The following is a 23,341-nucleotide window of genomic DNA, read 5'->3' as shown; positions in this document are numbered from 1 at the left end:
CTTTCGAGGGCTTGTGGGGGACAGTCACCGACTCAGAGTAGAAAACCGGCTCCTCTAGTTGTACTAGGGGAGGGGGGTCATAACATTCAGGGAATGCAGTGAGATCGGGGCAAACTCAAACAGGGGAAGGGCACAAGCGCATGGGAGGGGGCATGGGTGCACTGAATAAGGGGCCTAATCAGGGCAGAGGTATCACATGGGGTGGGGGGAGAACCAGGCTGGAGGCAGGACAGGGAACCTAGGGGCTGGCTTCAGAGGCAAGGGCGGGGCAAACAAGCAAAGGCTGCAGAGGGAGAAGGGCGGGGCAGGCAAACAAACTGAAGCCAGCGAAGTACTGGGGTAAAGGGGAGGGCAGAAAGGCTGCAAGGGGAAAATGGGGCAGGGAGCCAGGGACAAAGCTGGGGGCTGCTGAAGGGGGTCAGTCCAGGATGGGGCGGGGGGCATGTGCGCCCACTTGTGCTTGCAAAAAAAGGTCAGTGTGGGTTGGCTGCTGCTGCAGGCCCCAAAGGTGGTGAAAGAGGGCAGCAGGCCAAGCAAGCGGTGGAATCCCAGAAGCAGGAGCTTGAGGCAGATGGTGAGTGTCCACTGGGGGTGGTGGAGGGGGCAACGCCGGTGGTGGTGGTAGGGGAGTTGGGGGGGGGGAACACACTGATGGACTAGGGCGCAGGCTCCACGCCACACCCCTTGTGTCCCCACAAACACAGTCAGCACTCCCACCACAAAAGCACAGTCCGAAAGTTACTCAGCTTTCAAGCCCCCTCCACAGTGGTCTGCAGAGTCCTTGTGTGCTCCCCCAGCAGCAGATGGCCTCGTCCCCTCCTCCTTCGGGGTCCGGCAGCTCTCAGGCAGCAACAAAGGCAGCAGCAGCTCCAGGCAGCAGCCCGGTGGCCAGGCAGGCAGAGAGGACCCCTCACAGGTGGTGTTGGTGGTATTCACAGCAGCGGTAGCAGCAATGGCTGGGGTAGGGGTCCCTCACTCCCCCCCTCTGGGAAGTGGGCCAACAGCCCCCCCCAAGGGGCTGTAGTTGGAACAGTAGCAACAGCACCCAAGGGTGGGGGTGGGGGGGTCCAGCAGCTGGCCAGCAACCAGGTAGGGGAGATGGCATCCGGCCCGGCCAGGGGAGCAGCTGGAGCAGGGGCAGTGGTGGCAGCAGCAAGGGCCCAAGGCCCAGCAACAGGAGCAGCAGTCTCCCTCCTCCCTCCAGGCCAGTCAGGTTCAGCAGAGGAGTCAAATGCAGGGCTACTGGATGAGCAGGTTTCTGTTCCCTGACTGACCAGAGCAGGGGCTGCTCCAGGCTAAGGAGAACACCTAACTCTAATTAACCTGCAAAGAGTCAGGTGAGGCTGTTAAGCTACTGTGAACATCTGACTCTAAGGCCCCTCTGATACTATAAAAGGGCTCACTCCAGTCAGGCCATAGAGAGCCAGAGGAGAGGAAGCTCAGCTGAAGGGCTGGGTAATGAAGGCACCCTCAAACCACTGGAAAGGGAGCCCTAAGGTAAGGGTGAAGAAGGCGTTAAGAGAGAGAAGCAAGGGAGCTGTGGGGAAGTGGCCCAGGGAAATGTAGCAACTCTGGCAGTGAAAGGTTGGCTGCCAACACCTGCTGCCATTAGGGTCCCTGGGCCGGAACCTGGAGTAGAGTGTGGGGCCTGTGTTCTACCCCCCCCCCCCACCACCACTACAGAAACACCTCCTGGGAGGGGAAGACAAGCCCCTGTCAGGACAGAAGGCTAAACTGCTCTTGAATAAGCCCATAGAGACTGTGGTGGTTCTCTCACCAACCTCCTTGCTGGCTTATGATGAAAAGGGCTCAGTAAATTGTATCCTGGCCCTAGAGAGAGAAGGGCTATGTGGAGGGTCACAGTGAGCCTCTGAGGCTAGCATAAACCACCTGGAAGCATGGGACCCATGGGGACAAGGTTGGAGCTCTGCTATACATTATAAAAATTTAGTTTTGATCACATACCTTGATATTCTGACCCCATCCATAGGGACACCACTCTCTCTACATGTTCGAACGAATCCATAGGTTGCCAGCCATTTTTTCTAACTGGCTCCATGCCCACCCTTGCCTATGCCTACCTTCCCCCAACCTTCCTTGGGTGTGAAAAATTCAGGAGTGAGGATCTGACAGACTAGGGCTCCCTTCTAGTAAACCATAGTAAGACAACCACCTTAACAAGCTGCTTTCACAATGGAGTGACAAACGTCAATTGTCAGGCAAAACTGCCCCTCTCCCTGCTCACTTCATGCCCCCTGTTGTTAATACCTAGCTCTTATATAGTGCTTTACAAAGGAGATTAGCATCACCATCTGCATTTTACAGATGGGGAAACTGAGGCACAGAGCAGGGGAGTGACTTCTCCATGATCACCCAGGAGACAAGTGGCAGAGTCTGGAATAGAATCCAGGTCTTCTGATGTTCAGTCCAGGGCTCTATCCACTAAGAAATACTGCCTAGACTAGGATATGGTTGGAGGCAGCAAAGAATGGAAAAGAACTGTGGGCAAAGCTATCTGAAAAGTGGAAAGCTTGTTGCTTTGCTGCAAGGCAGGGGGATTTTTGTATGAGAACTTTCCTGTGGTTCCCCAGAGGCTATTGATTTGAATAAGCTTCAGACTGGGCCCAGGGCCCACTCTGACGCACCCTATCATGCCAATCAAACTGGGACCTCCCACTGCTGAAACTACTTATGTTCAAGGGATGAAGCATATTGGAAATAAGGGGGAGGAGCTAACAAGGGCTGTAGCCAGGGACTCTGGGATAGAGACTGTGCAGGGGCAATTTAAATGTTGTTTGGTCACTTAATCTTTGGTTTTGTTTTTAAATTATTTTATTGAGGATTTTGATTTTATGCAGTAGTCTCCCTGGCAATACACCAGGTGAGATCTAGATCTTATTAGTGGATACTGGCCTTTGGCTAATTTTATACTAGTTAAGATCACAATTCAGTTCATTATCTGATTTCAGGACAACTTTCATTTCCACAATGTATAACCACCTTCTATGACAATCACTTGCTTGAATTTAGTGATTATTAATAAGAACAGTGTCTTGAGCTACTATTGGAATTTTGGAAATGTCTTCATTAGTCTAGGCTGGCAACTGAACTGGTTAGCTTCCAATATGTTTTACCTTGCTAAGCTATTTTTTAGTTTTGACTGAGTATTTGATTCAAGCTTTTAGCTACAAGTCTCAAGGTCTTTGACGCATCAGTATTTTTGCTTGTTATAATTGCTGCATTTGTTATCATTTTTATAAGAGTGATAGACATTGACAATTTCTCCTGTGATGATCCTGGGGTTGAAACAATTGGGAAATTCAGACGCTCCAGTTCTTACATTAGGCTTAACATCTTTGAAAATACATTGGTATTCAAACCACTTGAGCGTGTTGTTCTGACTTTGCTATGCTTTCAGTGCAAGATTTAAGAAGATCCTCTTCTGGGGTTTCAACCTGATAATTCAAAAGAAATAGTTTTTAAAGTTGGAAATTGGTCATTTAGAGTGAAACTGAAAGTGCTTTTTATTAGATCAGTCAGTACAATTGATGACAATTTGTTGTTTTTGCTAGGCTTCCAAGGTTCCACAAGTTAGTTATTCTGCACTTACATTTCTATAGGTTCCTTTTTGGTGCTTTGTGAGGAGGAATTATTTATTCCATTTTCACCATCACAATGTGCATATACTTCAAGGTTTAATATTGTGCCTCTTGCTGTTTTCACTACCTATTGGTGCCATTTGTTATGTTCCTGGCATTCACAGGGAGAAGTTAGATAAAAATATAACCTTCCAGAAAGAGTATTTTGTAATATAATATTATTTTTATTTGTAGAATTCAGAATGATAGCACACAGGAACCAAAAATCAGAGAGAGGCAAGGAAGGATGCTCCCTAAGAGAGATGCATAATTCACCCCACCTCATTATAGGCTGTCAGTTGGCAGACTGACTACTACTAGACCCTGATTGCATGCTTCTTCCTTGCAGGCTAAGGGGTTCTGCAGGGACCAGGAAAACTCCCTGAGCATTTAAAGTGAAAGCTTACTGTTTTTAATACACTGCCATCTTACTGAATCTGAGATTTGCTTACTGCTGTTGGCTGAAGATGTCAGGATGAGAATTTCAGTCTTGACACTGAGATAATATCTGTAATCTTATCTTAAAAGTAAAAGATTATATTTTATGATTGTGTTAAAAACATTAGAATTTTTTCCTGACTCCAATGGACAGAATTAGCATTCAAATCCTGATTCACTTCACTATTATAAATAAAATCCTATTTCTTTAAATCCTGATCCAACCCCTATTCTCTTCCAGGGTTTGGATTGGGCCCTTAGATATGGAAAAGTCCTCTTTTTATTCTGATTTTTCTCTTAGTGCTGATATTGGGATATTAGCAACAGCACTTCATACAGTTATTAGCAGCCTAATCTTTCAAAAGGATAAAAGGGCTATTTGAATGTGGATACAATTTGGTCCTTGGCCCTGTAATTCCTCCATTGAACTCTTGTAACAGTGTTTTGGCTCATCTTCCTGATTCTTCAATCTCTTACTTATCTTCATATTTCTCAAGTGGCTCATCTCCGACTTTGTTCATCTCATAATGTGCTCCACTGTGAGGGCCCGATTTTCCAAGAGCACAGCACCTACAATTGGGGCCAGATTTTCAGAAGAGCTCTGCCACCATTTAGGCACGTTTGTTTGTTTGTGGTAACACCCACAATGTGCTAGATGCTTTCCAAACACTTATGCACAGTCCCTGCTCTGAGAAGCTCACAATCAAACATGCTCGGCAGCCAGCCACTTAGCCCTTATTTAAGTGCCTAAATGGTATATGAGGGCACTCGATGCTTTGCAGGAGGTTGTTTGGCCTTTGCAGAATGGAACCAGTACGGACTACAGTTCTGTTCCACCTGCCTTAATTAAATAACACAGCAGCCTTTGTGTGGTTGGTCAAGACAGGTTTCACTCATAATAAAAATGATGTATCAGATAAGTTGAATGAATATAATCCATTTAGGTTGTACTCAATGCAGGGCATGAACAGTTAGTTATTTTTGTCTTAAATAATTGCCCCTCCACGATGCTGCTGTGTTTAAATTAGGGTGGAATGTCTGCAAGTACTCTATCTTTAGACAAATGGGACATCTCCCTGTGCAGATGCTAGAATAGATAATGCTCTCATTTTTACAGAAGTTTCCTCACAATACCAAACAGCATTGTCCTCCAGGGATACAAAAAGCCCTGGCTTTGCTTCAATCATGTAAAATAAGCATTATGTAATTATGCTGCCTTTTGTCCCGATAAAGTCTCTAAATAAGCAATGAACGCTATGCACTTTCCAGCTGTAAATAGAAATGCATCTGCTTTGATTTCTCCCAAACTTTGCATAATTGCTTTGATCTTTATCGTGAATTACATTTCAGCACATATTAAGTTTCATGGTCTGTGTTGTCAGTTTAAAATTTAGGGTTTGGGAGACAAAATCGGAGGAACAGGATCAGAATATATTCTGCACTAAAGTAGCTGGTCTAAACAGCAGCGGTACTGATGTACATAGCATCTTAAAGAGAGAGATCACAAGTTACATCACTTTGCTTTTGAAATAGGCTTTATAAATTCTATTTTTGTAAAAGCTTGGGATAATCAGTGTTGCACTTTAATACTCAAATGGGGGAATCATTCTGTAAGCACATTTACTGGTTTCAATAGAAGCTGCACTGCAAACTGGGGCTGTGCAACAAAACACAAATACATAAAATCTAACTCAACCTCTCTAGTAAAAAGTGATACTATATAATGTACTCCAAATATAGGATTCATTTCTGGAGCATGGATATTAAGTTTAAAAAGCCCAACACACATACTTCTTTTGAAAAGTTTAGCCTGGTCATCAAGAACCTTATATGAGGCCATTAATACTAAAAAAAGAAATCTACTGTCAAGATATTGCAATAAAGGACTAAATTGAAAGTAGAACAGGAGAGTCTTATTGCTACACTGTGCCAATTATATTACCACTTTGTTTCTTCACTGCAAGACTGATAAGAATCTACAAGTGCCTAGAGCCCAAGGGACTTGAACATGTCTGGTGAAAATTGGAAATCAATAGGAGTCTATAATCGCAAGCAAACTGCATCATTTTCATTGGGGTGAAAGATGACAGGCTTCACGTTGATGCTACAGAAACTGTTACGCCAAATGTATTTGTGGAAGCTTTCTCATCATGAGCAATACATCACTATTGCACAATACAAGCACCTGTTTTCTTATTAAAGGATCTCTTAGTGAAGTAAATGACTTGCCTTTTAAACAACAAAGGCTGACACATTATTAGCCTTTCCATTAAGAAATGAATATTTTGTAGGTTAAGATAGAAAGAAGATTTATTTTCTGAATATAGTCTGTATTTATTGGCAATCCTTGTGAATGGGCAGATGTTCTATAGTTTTTTGTCAGTATACCACAAATTCCTCTTAATTCTAGCTTGAAGCAAACTCCATCTCCAAAGCTGAGGTAATTTAGTCTCCAGGGTTATTTATTCAGCATGGACTTTTGCTTAAGCAAAGCCTACCAATTCAATGTGACAATGAGAATCACTATCCACTAGGGGCCAAACTAAAACCACCAAACATTCGATTTCATTGCTGAAACTCTTTTATTCTCCCTCCCCAGTTGGAATTACATACATCTTTATTTTCTTTGATTTTTGAGCCCATTACATGGCACATTCAATTCTACACTGTCCTTGAGCTTTGTAAATTTTACATTGAAACTAAAAGATACAGTTTAGTTCTATAAAAATATGCCGTAATTATGAATACTATGACTGGCTATGTCCATAGGGCAGGCAGGATGCTAAAAGTGAGCCTACAGATAATAAACGTAACAAAGATGTCAGTTTCTAGACATGGGGAAAGAACCAGTATCAGTTGAGGGATTTGAAAACACTTAAAGTTAGCTTGCAATATTGCAAAAACCAAATCTAGTCTACCTACTCCCATTGAGGTGGGGATTGTGGGTGCATGATGACCACTCTCAGCAGAAGTTTAGTTTGTTGAAGGCCTGATCCAAAGCCCACTGAAGTCAATGGAAAGACTCTCAGTTTGCAATACTTATCCTGTGGTCTTTTTGGTAAAATATACTTCTTAGGCTGAATTTTCAGAAACTTCCATTAATTACTTCCTGCAGTTTTTTCGCAGTAATTTTGTGAATGATCTGAAAGACAAGTGTTCTCAAACTGCAAGGTAGATTTATTTATTATTAGCCCCTTGACATTCCTGCTGAGGTGTAAAAACACATTGTAAGAGATGATACCTGAGTAAAATTTTCAAAAGTGACTTTGAGGGACTAGATTCTAACTGCCTTGTTCTTCTTCAAGAAGAGTCTCTGGGGTGCTCCACTTTAGATGAATCTGCATCCCTGTGCCTGCAATTGGAGAATTTCAGCAGCAGTGTCTGGTAGGGTCACACACGCGCTGTCCCCATCTTGCAGCACCTCTGGTGGTTACATAGCTGTGTGTGACTTAACTCTTCCCCCCCCACCCCCCATTGCTTCTCTATCACCCTTGGCTTGAGACTCAACAATGGGCAGTGTCTCCAAGTTTTGCCTTTATCTTAAGAATCAGATTTAGTAGTTAGCTACCTTTCTCTTCCCCATTTATTTTTCTTTAAAAACATTTTTGTTTCCTTTAGATTAAGTAAAAAGAAAAGGAGTACTTGTGGCACCTTAGAGACTAACCAATTTATTTGAGCATGAGCTTTCGTGAGCTACAGCTCACTTCATCGGAGCTGTAGCTCACGAAAGCTCATGCTCAAATAAATTGGTTAGTCTCTAAGGTGCCACAAGTACTCCTTTTCTTTTTGCGAATACAGACTAACACGGCTGTTACTCTGAAACCTTTAGATTAAGTATTATTTCTTATACCCTTTAGCATAGTGTAGATACCCTCCCTCATGGAAGAAACATTATTCTAAGGGGCATGCCTGGATCCCCTGATTTGAAATGCTGCCTAACTTTCCAGGAGTCAGTCCCAGTCTCTGACACACTTGCAATGTGTCCATTGTCTCAGTGAGACACACATTCTGCAAAAGTGCTCCCACTGCCATAATAAGATTCATGCACCAGAAAAATTGTAAACTAAAACTTCTCTTGGTGGAGAAGTCTCTGCCCAGTGTCTAATCCGGGATCACGGACCCCTTCTGGGCACTGCTCTCCAGCAGCGGCATCTGACAGACATTCACCACAACCCTCCCACAGAAAAGAGCACGCTGCTAATAAAGGTGGCAAAAAAAATGGACTAGGACTTCTTCTCAAGAATATGCTAAAAAGAGATGATCCCTGACCCAGATGCTATCAGTACCGAGCGCACCATGGCAGACTACTTCTGAAAAGGTCGGACCCTCTGGTACCGTGACAACCAAAGATCCTAAGCAGGCGGGCTCAGAAATTTACCATCCTTTCTTCAGCACTGCCAGAGCATCTCAAACATGCGGTGCAGCAGTCTGTGATGCCACCTTCTGCCTCTGTTGCACACAGCATGCAATCTTCAGTACCGACAACCACTGTGATTTCATCTGCCACAGTGGCCCTACTTGGATCCATGGATGGCATGCTGTCACCACTATTCTGAGCCTCCCAGTACCCACAGGGAAAGAGTGAGACATTCTCCATCACCTTCAATACCTGGGCTCTGAACCTCCGGATGAGGCACTTGGAGGACTGGAGGAGACTTCTGGTCAGGAGGTTACCCCAGCTACCAATTTTTTCCTCCTCTCCCCAGACAAAGGCATCCTGTCCTCACCACCCATGATGCGTGATGATTTTAAATAATTCCAAGAGCTGTTTAAGTGGATTGTGGACCCATTAGAAATACCATTGGAAGAAGCTGCAGTCTCTCAACACAAATTGTTGGACATTCTGCACACGTCAACTTCATCCAGCATTGTTCTCTCTATATCTGAGGTGCTCATGGACCTGGCCAAGACCATCTGGCAGAGCCCAGCAACAATTCCACCCACTTGTAAAAGAGTGGACAAAAATATTACATGCCCTCCAAGGGAATGGAATTTTTGTTTTCACACCCCACACCAAACTCTGGTGGTAGAGGCCATGAATGAATGGGACAGACAACATAACTCCAGATCCACTCCACATGATAAGGACTGGAAGCAATTAGATCTCTTTGGACATAAGGCCTACTCATCAGCAACCCTGCAATTCAGGATCACCAATTTGAGGCACGGATGGCCAAATACAACCACTTCAATTATTCAAAGATGTCTGAATGTATTGATTATCTGTCTGAGGACAAAAAAGGAGCAATTTAATGCAGTCATCTCGGAAAGCCACCGTCTAGCTTGAACAGCCTTACAGGCCTCTCTCAATTCGGCGGACACAGCAGCACAATCCGTCATCACAGCCATGGTCATGTGGCAATCTTCCTGGGTCTACCTCTCTGGTTTCCCCAAAGAGGTACAATCCACCCTAGAGGATGTCTCATTTGAGTAAATGAAACTGGTCACAGCTAAGACTGAGTCACTTCACACCCTAAAAGACCCAGGGCTCCTATTCCCATTATTTCTTAACCCAGGAAAAAAACCAGGATGGAAGACCATTCTCAAGCTAAGGACGTCCAGTAAATTTGTGAAGACCAAACAGTTCAGGATGGTCATGCTAGCAACAATAATCCCAGCACTAGAATAAGGACTGGTTTTTGATCTCTTGGTTGCCTTGATCTCCAGGATGCCTATTTTCACATTACAATACACCCTTCACGCAGAAGGTTTCTCAGATTTGTTCTGGGACAACCAATACACAGTAGACCCTTTCGGACTGTCTACAGCTCCCCGGGTGTTCTCCAAAGTTCTTGTGGTGGTGGCTCACCTCTGCAGAAAGGGGGTTGTAATATTCCCCTACCTGGATGACTGCTTACTCAAAGCCTCTACCTGAAAAGATGCCTTAGAAGCTACCCAAAAGACAATAGCTCTTTTCACATGACAAGGTCTACAAATAAAAAAGCAAAAATCAACGCTTATACCTGTACAGAGACTAGAATTCATTGGGACTTACCTTGATGCTCAGGAGGCCACAGCCTCTCTACCACCACACAGATTTGTCACTCTATTCAATCTGATCACTTCAACACAAACCAGCCCAAAGACATCAGCCAGGACCTGCCTTCAACTATTGGGCCATATGTCAGCAATGACATTTGTGGTGAAGTATACCAGGCTACACGTGCATTGCCTTCAAGGCTGGCTAAGGACAGTTTTACATTCTGCACAGACACAGTGTGACGTTGCACTCCACATGTTTTATGAAAATGTCTAAGTGTGAATATAATGTAACTGGAATATGCCTTATGCAAAAGGCCTCTTGTAAGGTATCATTACAAAGCTTATCTACTGAGTGTGTTCATCCTATTTCTATGAATGTATCATTCTTGTATCTGAAGCTAGAAATATGAAGTACTCTGAAGTCCTACTGTAATTATGCAAAGTGTGGGCCATTAATGGTGGTTTAGAATCTTGATGGCTCCCATTGACCAGGACAACTGGTTGTAAATGGCTCTGTTTACTTGTAAGCCTTCCTGTGTTTCTGTGAGTCAGGCTGGAAAGAATGGAGGCTTGGGGTCTCACAGGACCTGTGACCCAGTCACCTGGTACTGGAATCCATCTTAAACCTGGTGCTTTTCCATTTAGAAGGATCCAGAGAGATACAAGATTCCCACCTTGTGCCAAAGCTAACAAAGGGGGTTGCCAGTCATGAGAAATCCCCTAGTTGCCACCTGAGCTGGGACTAACAAGAACTGTACAGGAGAAAGGATTGGGCCCAGACTAAGAAGGAATCTTAGTCTGTGAAAGAAGCTTATTGGAACATCTGAGGGTGAGGTTTACCTGTATTCAGTTTCTTAAATGTATGAGGCTTAGACTTGCTTGTCTTGTTTTATTTTGCTTGGTAGGTAACTTTGTTCTGTCTGTTATTACTTAAAACCACTTAAATCCTACTTTTTTATACTTAAAATCACTTGTTTATTAATTAACCCAGAGTAAGTGATTAATACCTGGGGGAGCAAACAGCTGTACATATCTCTGTCAGTGTTCTAGAGGGAGGACAACTTGAGTTTACCTTTTATAAGCTTTATACAAAGTAAAATGGATTTATTTGGGGTTTGGATTCCATTGGGAGCTGGGTGTCTGGGTGCTGGAGATGGGAATACCTGCTGAGTGGTTTTCGGTTAAAGCCTGCAGCTTCGGGGTCGTGGTTCAGACCCTAGGTCTTTGTTGCAGCAGGCTTGCATGTCTGGCTCAACAAGACAGGGTTCTGGAGTCCCAAGCTGGGCATGGAAAATGGGCTCAGAGGTAGTTTCAGCAGGTCAGGTGACAGTCCCAAGGAGATCTCTGTGATCGAACCCATCACACGCAGTATAAACAAGTGCCTTATGATGACAATCCAAATAAACTCTAAACCATGGACTCGACCACACAATGTTTGTGGAGCAGTTCTCTTCACACAGACCTCGTCTGTCAATGATACTTACAATGGATGTTTCTTTAATAGGTTGGGGGGCACACTTACACAATCACACAGGGCAGGTTGTCCCCCTCAGAATCTAAAACTACTGGAACTATGAGCAGTCTGCAAGGCACGCTCACACTTTCTGCCCATGATCAGGAACAAAACCATAAAAGTGTTGATGGATGACAATGCTTGTGTATTTTATATAAAGTAACAAGAAGGGGCACAATCGCACTCCCTATGCACAGAAGCAATGAGATTATGGAACTGGTGCATCATCTCCACACAACAACTCCACCTCCTACCAACCAGGATGCCAAAATGCCACTGTGTATGCATTGAGCAGAAAAGTCTCTCAGGGCCATAAGTGGAAAATAAACACCAAGGTATTACAGAGGACATTCAAATGCTGGGGTTCCCCAACTATAGACCTCTTCGCTACAATCCAAAATGCCAAGTGCCTACACTTTTGCTGAAGAGCAGGCTTGAGACCCCAATCTCTGGATGATGATTTATCATCAAATGGATGCACCTCTACTGCAGGCGTTTTTCCCCCAAGCCCTGTCCTATCCCTGGTCATACACAAGATAAGGACTGAAAAATCCAGAGTCATTTGATAGCTCTCACGTCAACAGATAAATGTGGTTCCCTAACTTGCTGAAGATGGCAGTGTGCCCACCATGTACTCTTTCCCTTCTTCCACATCTCCTGTCCCAGGATGCAGGCCAGGTCTGCCACCCAAATCTGGAAATATTCCACCTGAAGGCATGGTTACTCCATGGTTCCAAGGCAATGAAATGTCATGCTCAGGGGAGGTAAGGGCCATATTATTAAACAGCAGATAGTCTACTACATGATATATTTACCTGTACAAATGGAAGAGATTCCACATATGGTGCCAGAATGGACAGTGTTGACTCCTTCTTTACCAATGGTATTAGAACTCAAGAAATCAGGCCTCCGAGTACATCTTGTGGCAATCATGGCTTTCCATCAATGTTGACGAGTTCTCAATCTTCAGTCATGCTACCACTGAATAATTCATCAAAGGTGTTTGTAACGTTTATCACAAAATACAAGCCCCGTACTCCCCCATAGAACCTTAATCTAGAGCTACAATGCCTCACTGTATCCCATTTGAACCCTTCGTGATGTGTTCTCTTCTCCACCTGTCAGTGAAGGTGGCTGCTTTGTCACCATCACATCCATATGATGAGTCGGAGAACTTGGGGCTGTTGTGGCACACTCCCTTAAGAAATATACTTCAAAAACAAGCTAACTCTAAGGCCACATCCAAAATTTTACCTAAAATTAGTTTTCTCATTCCATCTCCTGTCGTTCTTCCCAAAACCTCATGGGAACAAACAAGAAATGATGTTCCACACCCTGGATGTCAGAAGGGCACTAGCATTTTACACTGAAAGAACTAAACTCTTCAGAAAGTCATCAAAGTTAGATCTTTCTGTCACAGAAAGATCCAAAGGAGCCGCCGTATCCAAGCAAAGGCTGTTAAAATGGATCTCTGAATGCATCGACCTTTGCACCACCAACAACTATAATCCCCACCTGGGCCCCCCGCACATGCCACCAGATCACTTTCTACATCAATAGCTTACCTCAAGAATGTACCCATCATGGACGTCTGCAAAGCAGCAACCTGGGTGTCAGCGCACACATTTAGAGCACCACAAAATAGAGTGGGACTTGACGTCAGATGCTGTGCTTGGAATTACTGTCTTATCCATCACAAATGCAACTCTGAAACCCCTTCCTTCCAATAAAGGGCACTGCTGTACAGTGACCTAAAGGAGGAGATGGGTCGGTGTCCCAAGCTCCCCAATAGCCCAGTGGTTAGAGCACTCACCTGGGATATGGGACACCCAGATTTGAAGCAGAGGCTTAGAGTATTCTGGGGAGAGGGGTGTCTCAATCTCTTCTGTCGGAGGATCAGGTTCAAGTCCCTGCTGCCATATCCCAGGCAAGTGTCCAAACCCCTGGACTATTGACTATAATGAAGTCTGTCTGTTCTGTCTCGCACTCTCTCTGCATCTTAGCCAGGCCAGCCCAAATTCCAGAAGAGGGCTCACAGTTGAGAATCTGGAGTGCAAGGAAACACCTCACTTCAGCCCAAAATGAGGTGCCTAATTACCTCAGAAGGCTCAGTCCTCTCCTTAGTATTTCCTATGGGCTACCTTAGACAGCTCCCTGCTGAGCTTGCTGGCTTCTCTGAACCCCTCTTCTAGGGATTCAATGCATGGGGAGCCTGTGTGCCTAATACAGAGCTATGAATTCCACTGGTGCTAAGTCACTTAGGTGCTATTGAAAATCTTATACTTGTCCGGAAGATTTTACAGCTTAAATAAACAAGATGGACAAAGTGTGGAAAAACATTATAGATGAAGAACTGAAGTACAGAGAGAGGAAGTGACTAGCTCAAAACCCATTAGTGGCTGTCTTAATACTTGCAAATAGCAAATAATATTCACAAAATAATGGTGAACCAAACTTTGGTATTTCATGAAACTGTTCACCAATTATTTTTTGTATTAGACTGCACATAGGACTGTTCAAATATCTATCTAACAGGAAGACTGTACCAGGCCTGGGAATTGAACTGATGAGAGTCATAGTCTAGGGCATTAGCCACAAGACCATCCAATCTCTTTAATAATTGGAATTGTTATTTTTGTATGCAAATTGCATCTTTTGGAGGCTACCATTGAACAAAAATCAGGTGTACTCTATTAATGACTGATTGCTTTTGTTCTAATTCCATCACACAACAATGGGATTTTATAGCAACAGCAAAGAGTTGGAAGTCAATGCTGTGAGTCTGTCCTGACCCAGAGGGTCAGGGTGGGGATGGGGCTGTGGCTGGGGGAGGTAAGGAGCACATTGAGCACCCACTAGATTGCTGCTGCTACTGAGCTTAAGTATTGTTCTGGTGACTCCTGCAGCCAGTCAGGTGGCTCAGTCAATCAGACTGCACATAAGTAGGACATGGATCTGAATTACTCCTGGTTTTGCAAGACAAAACCCAAGCTGATTAGATTTTTGCAAGACCAAAACCACCCTTTCAGTTCATACTTCATTTTAATTGAAAAAGAAGTTAGCTAAAACCAGAACCCAAAGTTCCTGAAATTGGAAGATTTGAAGAAAATGAGATCTGAATCTGAAACAACCCTGCTTTTGGACTGGCAAAACCAAAACATAACCAACACGAGGGAGGGGAAGTCTTCTCAGGAAAGATGGACTCAAGCCACAAAATTTGTTCCCCTTTTTTTTCTGAAGATACACAACATTTTTACTGGGGATAAAATGTGTTGTGTGCCTGAGATCTATTTAGATAGTTTGAATTATAACTGCTATTAAACTTGGCTGAATAACACAAGAAGTGATTTGTGAATATTTTCATGAACAATGGTACTGAGTGTGGTTCACCATTATTTTGGGGATAATATGATTTGCCAGTAGCAAGAAGACAGTTGCCAGCAATTTGTTAAAATGCTAATGACTCCTAAAGATTTTACAAATTTTAGCATAAGTAAATTTAATATGAATTTTTGGATGAATAAATTGCATTGCTCGGTGTTTAGATTAAATTTTCTAAGCAGGAGAATAATAATCAGACCAGGAACAATACCATGTGACCAATCACAAGCACAAAAGTAACACTTGAAGTCAACCCAACCTAAATTTGTTTGCATGAGTTATTTGGATGCTAACAAATAACAAATATATTTGCAGGAACTGAGATCAGCCTACAAATGGAGAGAGTGGGGAGTGCTAAATTTGCAATAAGTAGTTTGATCAGCGCTAACTACCGTGTGCACTGGTGCTAAGTAGCAGAACATCCAGGAAAAACGGATTCTTTTCTTTGTCACAGCTCCCTGATTGGTTCTAATTCAAAGGACTCTTACACACTTAAATCTTTTACTAACATATACTAATTTCCCACAGAAATGGATGAGCAAGATCTGCCAGATTTGACCCCCTAGGGGAAAAGTTCAAATTTCTACCTTTTCTGCTGGTGAATGGAAAAATACTTTTGCTTCACAAGTACTGATTTCATGTCAAAATCCCTAAAAGCATGGAATTTTAAACCCTCAGTCTTATTCAAAGAGGTCTTTCAACTTCAGTCTGAATCTACATCAGTGGTGACTCTGAATCCTCTGAAGGTCATTATGGAATGGCTACATCAGGGAAAATTAGGAGTTAAGTTTAGTTGGAACAAACAGGAGAAATGCTGCAAGTTGCATGGATTTTGTGATGTTCCTTTTACTCTGGGTGGTAGTTCCAAATAATGGAATTATGCTGGTATAATTATCCAGATATTATGGACCTGTATCTAGGGGTTTTCCATAACAAGATTTCTTAGAAAATCATTGATATAGTTTGTATCCACAACAAGTTTTGGTCACCGACACATCCACCCATTCAGCAATTTGGTAAATCTCCTATATACCCACCATTTGAAGAATAGGGATTAATATATTTAGCTTGTAAAACAATGCAGTCAGTCTCTGAATTGCAATAAAAATTTATACATTAACTATCATATATGCTAAATAGTTTGTAAATCAATTCCTTAAGCTATTAGACTAGAATTTTATCACCTACCACTTTGAAGGCTATCGGTAGTCTGATGTTGGTAGTGCAATCAGCTGCCAACTGGATTTGCTGGAGGAAGTTGAGAAGTGAATTCTCTAGCAGAGAGATTCCGCTTTGGGGTGGAGAAGAAGCTTTAACTTGCAAACAGCTTCCAGAAATCCAGTAGAGGTATTTGGAGAAACCCCTTAATCGTTGATCCATAGAAGTCTGGAAACAACTATTCCAGCACAGATTGGAGTCGTAGCTTAGCTAGAATGTTGATGATTATAAATCTCTATTCTTCAGATGTGCACAGGACTAATAGGTAATTATGCTGCATGTTTGATGCATTCTGCACTATGTGCTGGAAACCCTGTACTAACTCCACACTTAAAAAAAAAACCCTACTAGTTACAAAGGGGAAAACACTAGCAGCCTTCAAATATAAATAAATAAAATCCAGCATTTTAAACTCCTAAATGTATGTGACATATATTTATAGGTTAATAGTACCTTTGAGGACATAAAACTGTCAGTGATTAACAATATATTTATTTTTTACAAGAGCTGTTATAAAATTCACACATTTCTTATCTCCGAAATGATAATTAATCTGCTTGTGCACATTGCCTATCCCAAGACTTCTGCTGTGCAAAATTGGCATTTCTCATTAAAAATGAATCCTGGAGGCACTTTGTTTGTTTATTGTTTAGACTGTGAGAATTACAAACTTTTTTTTTCACTCCATGTGTTTTATAAATGTTAAATGTAAAAGAATAACACATTAATAATGCATTCTATATCACAAAAAAAGTAAAATTGCTGAATGGCACTTGTATAAGATGTATCCTCTTTTAAATCTTTATAACAAAGATATGTCCTAAAAGGAGAGAGAGTATAAGCTAGAAGTCAACTGATCCTCTTTTCATGTGCAATTCAGTTGTGCCTTTCTACAGTGCTTTAAGGGGTTATTTCAATAGCATTCTCGATGAGAAGGCTAGGAGTAACACAACTTTCAATTCTATCTTTGTTTGTTAAAATGCTGCCCGTGATAAAAGAACATTTGTATGTCTTTTATGCATCTCTTCCCTCATGTCACAGATAATTTTTTATTAATATAAACCCTGCCAAGAGGATTGGCTGTATCAGGAGTAGAGCAGTGAAATAATAACCTAATAAAATTCTACCAAGGCTGCTCTTGTCAGATGGCAAGTTGAGAGAACCAGTCGTTGTATTTTTGTCACACACTAATTCCTAAATTCAAGCACAGTTTTTTTGTTTAACTGTGCTAAGAACATAAAAACAGGCTTTAGCCATTCCATTGGGATAGTCTCTCTTTCTGTTAATTGATCAGAGAGTTGATCATGTCAGTAGTGCTCTACGTATATGCCTATAGCAGTTCTTCAGTATTTACACAATGATGAGGATTATGGTTAGTGAGGCTGCTGGTAGTTGTTTAAAATCAGCTGTCATATGAGTGAAATGAACAGTGTAATACACATCGGGAAGATTTGCTCTCCTCCCCACAACTACATCAGTGTTATGTAGGGGCCTCTTACATTTTCCTCCTCGTGTTCAGAATGGTGATGCTGCTACTACTACCATGTACATGGTATATAGCCTATACATAAACACATTAAGCAACATCTTGGCTTAATAAATACTGGGCTTCACAAGGATGACTGAAAGGTTCATGCTTGCATTTGGCCATTTGTTTACATTTCTAGCCAGATATTCATCAGAGGACTGGCCAATATGACGGTTAAAAAAAGTTTATCTGGAGCATTCCAAAAGAAATGGAAAGCTTTGAAATTTAGGAAGCACTTTGTATAAATACAAATTGTGTGATTCTAAACTTGCAACTACTTTATCAGTGAGGAATTTGAATGATTTTTTTTTCCCTCAAGGGGCAACGTGGGCCCTGATCCTGAACCTATAGAACCTTTCCGTTGACTTCACAGTGTGGTTTTGGTTAGGCCTTGGTTAGGCCTTTTAGGAATATCAGTAAACTCTTAAAAAACATACATATATAAAAAACTTTGGATGAAAACACAACCGAGATACATGAATCTGGAGAGCTAATGTGCACTAAGTCAAAGGTAAGAAAAATTAAGTTAAAGCTAACTCATGAAATGTGCTGAACCCTCTGTCTCTGGCCCAGCAAAGCTTCAGTGACTTCAGTAGGACTACTGGTGTTTAAGCATGTACTTAAATGCTTTGCTGGATCAGAACCACAGCAACTTGTAGAATCAAGCCCATGTTTATCTCCTTTTAGGAAAAATTGTTCATGGTGATCCTTACTGTGCTTTCAGCTTCTGATATCCGTATCTTTATGCTTTCCATTTACTACATTTCCATTTTAATAATCCCTCAATATTTCACAGAAGTAACAACCCTGCAAGCAGCAGAAAGACCACTTTCCTGGTGTTTCTCCTCTAGTGTTCAAATGTTGCATTTACTCTGGCAAAACCTGAAGGGAATTGTCTGCAGAATTATAGACTTTGACTACCACAGAAAATAAATGCCATGTTCTATGAGCAGGAACCAACAGGGTTTTTTTTTTCTTTTCATTTATTTGACCAAAGAGCCTCGTCAAGGAAAACTTAGTCTGCTCAAAAACTGACCAGCTTGTCTCAGCTTTGGCTTAAAAGAAAAGATTGTCTTTTGGAAAGAGAAATAATCATCTTTTTCTGATCAGAAGATTATTTAGTTTGGAGTGGACTGTTATCTCAGAATAAATGAGAAACAGCTAAAGTAGCTAAATGAAAACTCCAAGACAACTTTTGCTTTGTACCAAAAGTGATGAGAATATTATACAAATGGATGTATTTTCATTGACTCAATTTGATGGCGCTTCCAAGCTATGAAACAGCATAAATTCCCTGCTTATTTGATAGCCATCAAAGTCCCCACAAGGAAATACATTTTCAAATGCCTTTGAGTGTTAATGGTGTCCTTCATGTATGTGGGACCACAAAAAATACAGTGGATAAAACAAAAATGTCCTATTCCAGTTGTGTGTAATGAGTTCCTACTGCAAATAGTTGGCAGTTTATTTAAATCCTTTGCAGTTTGGGAGTGAATGAATGTGAATAATTGACAAAGTTGTTTGAATAGAATAACTGAAGATGGTGACAGTCTTAAAGTGTATCAAGATTCCTTTGCAATGGGATTCTAAAATGCGTAGCCTGCTTGGTTTCAAATGAAAGCTAACATCCTCCTCAATCATTCAGCAGGGAGGACAGTGTAATCCTCAAACTTCTTAGTGATTAAAGATTGGTTGGATCACTTCAAGCATCAACTTCATCATGTGATATCTTAAACTAACTAGCAAGCCATTGGCCTCTCCAAACCACCCTACCTGAACCAGAGGAGGCCATGCCATTTACTTGATAAAAGCGTCCCCTGTACCATACCTTAAACCACATGCACATTAGTTTGTAAAGTAAAATTTAATGAATTCCTTTTTAAAATGCCCAGTGGAAAATCAAATCCTTCAGTTCAGTTTCCAGAAAAGAGGAAAATTATCCTTGAACTATTTAATTTAAAAAGCACAAAAAAAAAAAAATTGGTCACATCCCAAACAGTTACTCAAATATAAACGTCTGGAACTGTTTTAGTAGATTAGACTCTAATCCTTCTTCCCTAAAGTGGAAATGTTATTTGATTAGGCTAATTAAGACTGGATTTCTGACACACAGTATTAGTTTAGAGTGTAGTTTCCTAAAGGGTGAAGAAGGTGCCAACATAGAAACAACTCTATTTTATTCTCATTATTAAAAATAGAAACAAGGAGAGAAGTTCTAAATTTAGCACCAAAACTGTCTGTTGAATTGAATTTGCCTTCAAAAGCAAGATTAAATGTTTAGTAAGTAGGCTATTTCTGCAATGAATGAGCTGAAAATCAATATCCTTCAATAAGCTTTTGCCCTGCATGAATAGAGCCTGATCACAACTGCCTGTTTTTAGTTAAGACCTGTTTTTTAGCAACTTCTGCTTCGAGAATAAAACTAATAATAGCAATGAGATACCACTACACCCCAAAACACAGGTTTAACTACATAGAATGTTCTCTGAATCCGGGAACCATCTGTATTCTTCTTAAATTATAGAATACAGAAATAAATTAATCCCTCAGTGTTTTGACATCACATTAGAGAAATATTCAGCTTGGGAACTTATACTAACCAAAAAAACAAATATGAATGTAGTTACTTCACTTTAATATTACACAATCTGGCTTATGGGAAGTAAGTCATTCCTACCGTATCATAATTCTCTTGTTCTTGCCAGCCACACTTCTATGGGTAGATATTTGGTTTTTCTACCATATTGATAAAATACATTTGTTAGGGTGAGGTTGCAAGGATTTTAAAGAGGTAATCTGTCTTTGATTAATTTCTTCTAAACATTCATTCGTTCACTGCTGATGTGGGCTGGAAACATACCATTTACTTGGATCTGAAAGACTCTGATCCCATTACAAATTTCCTGAACTATTTGTTTCGTGGTGTTTATTTTAAATAATTTTATCTGATGTCTCCATTACCAAGGATTGAGGTACAGGTGCTGGAGATCTGAGTTCTTGAATTATGCTTATGTCACAAATGAAAATAAATTTGATAGTTTCATCCTAGGCTCCATTTATCACAGAAATATGATCTCCACATATCAGAGAAATGCCATGCAGTTAGGCATGACTGGCAGTCCTCTGCTCAAGAAAGACCCAAGACTGAAGTATCAGGGATGTTGCAGGTTAGAATCAAGATGCACTGGTAAAAACAGCGGGACAGTTTACATCTACACTAACGTGAACTATGAGTCCTGCTTCTATTGTACTCACTGGAAAAAACTCCTATTGGCTTTCATAGCGCATGGCCAGGCATAGTGCCTGATCCTGCTAGTTCGATTAGCACTGAAAACACTGACAAATTTAAAAAAATAACAAAAGGGAAAGGATCCTGCCTCATTGGCTGGCAAAAAAAAAAAAAGATGTGCTGGTAGTTCATAAAGGAATGAGAGATCGCTCAAAGTGAAGAGGTTGGCTTCATCAGGGGTTGGCTAAACTGGGTCCTATGTGAGCACTACGGATGAACCCAGTGATTTTCCTGATTTTCTTATTCATATGGCATGAACTCAAAATGCTGCTTTTTTTTTTTTTGTTTGATTTCAGGTTGTCATGTATTTGAAGTGTGTTACAGACTTATTAAAATTTCAACTTATTTCCAGAAAAGACAAATTTCATCACTGGCAAGGAGTGTTCATTTTGTGTTTAAAATTTCATGTAATTCTGCATTGAACTTCTATACAGCTTACAAAAGTAAGATATTCTATCTACCACATTTATTTTTCAACTCCCCAAATTAAGGCAATCTATACAGAAATATTCATTTATTAGCAACTGGTGTTTGACAGTTTATTTCATGTAAGCCTCCAGCTTTCTTTGGCAAGCTTATTTGCATAATGTGTTATTATGTCTAAATGGAAAACTAAATGCCTCCATGTGGTCTTTAAATGACAAGTGCTTGTCAGCTTCATGCAATATTCAGAAGTAATAGATCCAAATCACAACAGCACTCACTGAGATGTTTAAAAAAAACTTCTTGTGTATCCTTCCTTGACAAATTTACACTTTGGTACAGAATTGTCAATTAGAGTTTCCATGTGTTAAACAGTTCAGTTCAACTGTGAAGGAATTTACTGTAGCTTTATTCTGCAGTGCTTTGAGTAATTACAATTCACACTCTTTCTTTCTTTCTTTCTTTCAGGCAATGCAGCTCAGGGAATAATCTTCAGATGACCTTGTCAAGATATAGCCAAGAACTTTGGCTTTAATTATTTTTGAAAACAAGAATGCTCCATGACAATGGTTATGAGATCCCTGAAATATCTCTTATGAAGTTCACATTTTAAATAGTCCTTGGGTATGAAATTTTAAAACTTACACATCTATGTATTGAACTCTGATTTCTTAAAATAGAAAACTGGCATTTTGTATATTGTTTCAGGTTACCAAGGGCTTCATAAATAAAAGGAGGTTTACATTAGTATTGATTCTTAGTCATCTCTATTGCACATGTGTCCTGGGTATCTACAGAGTATTAACTACTCTCATAAAGTCCTGCCTTAAACTTCCACCATGTACTAAGCACATTGTAAATCCTGAAATGGAGTCCTTAGGTTGGTGGTGGCTTTTTTTTTTTTTTGGTTGTTTTAAAATCTGGGGGTATGGGGTATCTGTTGTGTTGATAAGGGAGGTTGAAGGTTGTCTAGGGAGATGTTAATGAAGTTGTTGTTCACTGTTACAACACTAAACAGTTAAGTGTGGTCCAGGGTTTTGTGTCAAGTTATGCCAGCTTATTTCCATCGTAACAACCACCGTTAATTTTTTAAATTTATTAAAGATACAGAAAAAGAAGAAAAACAGTTTTAAACATGTGAAATGTAAAATATTAAGTAAGACTTTCAATTCAATGGCATTCCTTATTCCCTTTTCCTTTTTGTTGTTTAACATCTTTTGTCGGGGGAAACCTGCTGTTTGACAGGCTTTTTTAGATGGTATCAAAGATACTCTTTTATTTTGGGGGTAAAGTGAAAATGTTACTTGAGATGATCTGGAGCTCATCTAGTACAGTTGTTGCTGATGCTGATCCTCCCTTTTTTTTAAAAAAAGACAAAACCAAAGAAACACACAAAAAGGCAAAAAGAAGAACAGCAAAGAGTAAATGCAGCTTCTAGCCCTGGTGCTGACTCTCACTTGCAACCTTGCTGCTAGAGAAACATTGACACTCAGCACATGGTCTTATCAGCCATTCTGAGACCTAGTAAACTTGTACCAGAGTGTTGCTTTAGCTTCCTCTTGGTCAGAGGCTTACAGCAGTGTTGTAAAGGTGGGCTTGTCTTGGGTGGCTCAACCACATTCTTATTACATGGAATACAAAAGAAGAGAGAGTGGAAAGAGGAGAAATAAGGTAGGGGGTGTTTTTGGACATTTATCTGGAGGTCACTAAATGGGAGGCGTTGGGGAGAATAAGAACCCTATCCTTATATCCCAAGTGTTCAGGATTTGGCCAAAGCCAGTGGAGGGGGTGATGTCAACAGTTTCCTCTTTCTTGCCTGGTCTAGTTAGGATGCCTTTCAGGATCAGGATGGCAAAGGCCTATTGGAGTCATGGTGGATCCGAGGGTCCCAGGAGATGGTGGGGATGTCAGTCATGATAGTAAAGCTTGCT

General features: G+C 41.2%; 2 long non-coding RNA genes across 2 annotated transcripts in view; one reads left to right on the top strand and one right to left on the bottom strand.

Annotated features, from left to right (window-relative positions):
• LOC125641870 (uncharacterized) overlaps window positions 1–12,529 on the bottom strand; it is a 73,650-nt gene extending 61,121 nt beyond the window's left edge. The window contains exon 1 of the long non-coding RNA XR_007358177.1: window positions 12,387–12,529. This is a non-coding gene — a long non-coding RNA (uncharacterized LOC125641870). The remainder of the gene's footprint in view (window positions 1–12,386) is intronic.
• The window catches only part of LOC125641869 (uncharacterized), a 206,514-nt gene extending 184,357 nt beyond the window's left edge, over window positions 1–22,157 (top strand). The window contains exon 5 of the long non-coding RNA XR_007358176.2: window positions 21,879–22,157. This is a non-coding gene — a long non-coding RNA (uncharacterized LOC125641869). The remainder of the gene's footprint in view (window positions 1–21,878) is intronic.
• Window positions 22,158–23,341: the final 1,184 nt, after the last annotated feature.

Source organism: Caretta caretta, chromosome 8, assembly GCF_965140235.1.
Source record: "Caretta caretta isolate rCarCar2 chromosome 8, rCarCar1.hap1, whole genome shotgun sequence".
In the NCBI taxonomy this organism is placed as follows: domain Eukaryota; kingdom Metazoa; phylum Chordata; order Testudines; family Cheloniidae; genus Caretta; species Caretta caretta.
Note: the sequence above shows the minus strand (reverse complement) of the source record. Positions and strands in the feature narration are given on the sequence as shown.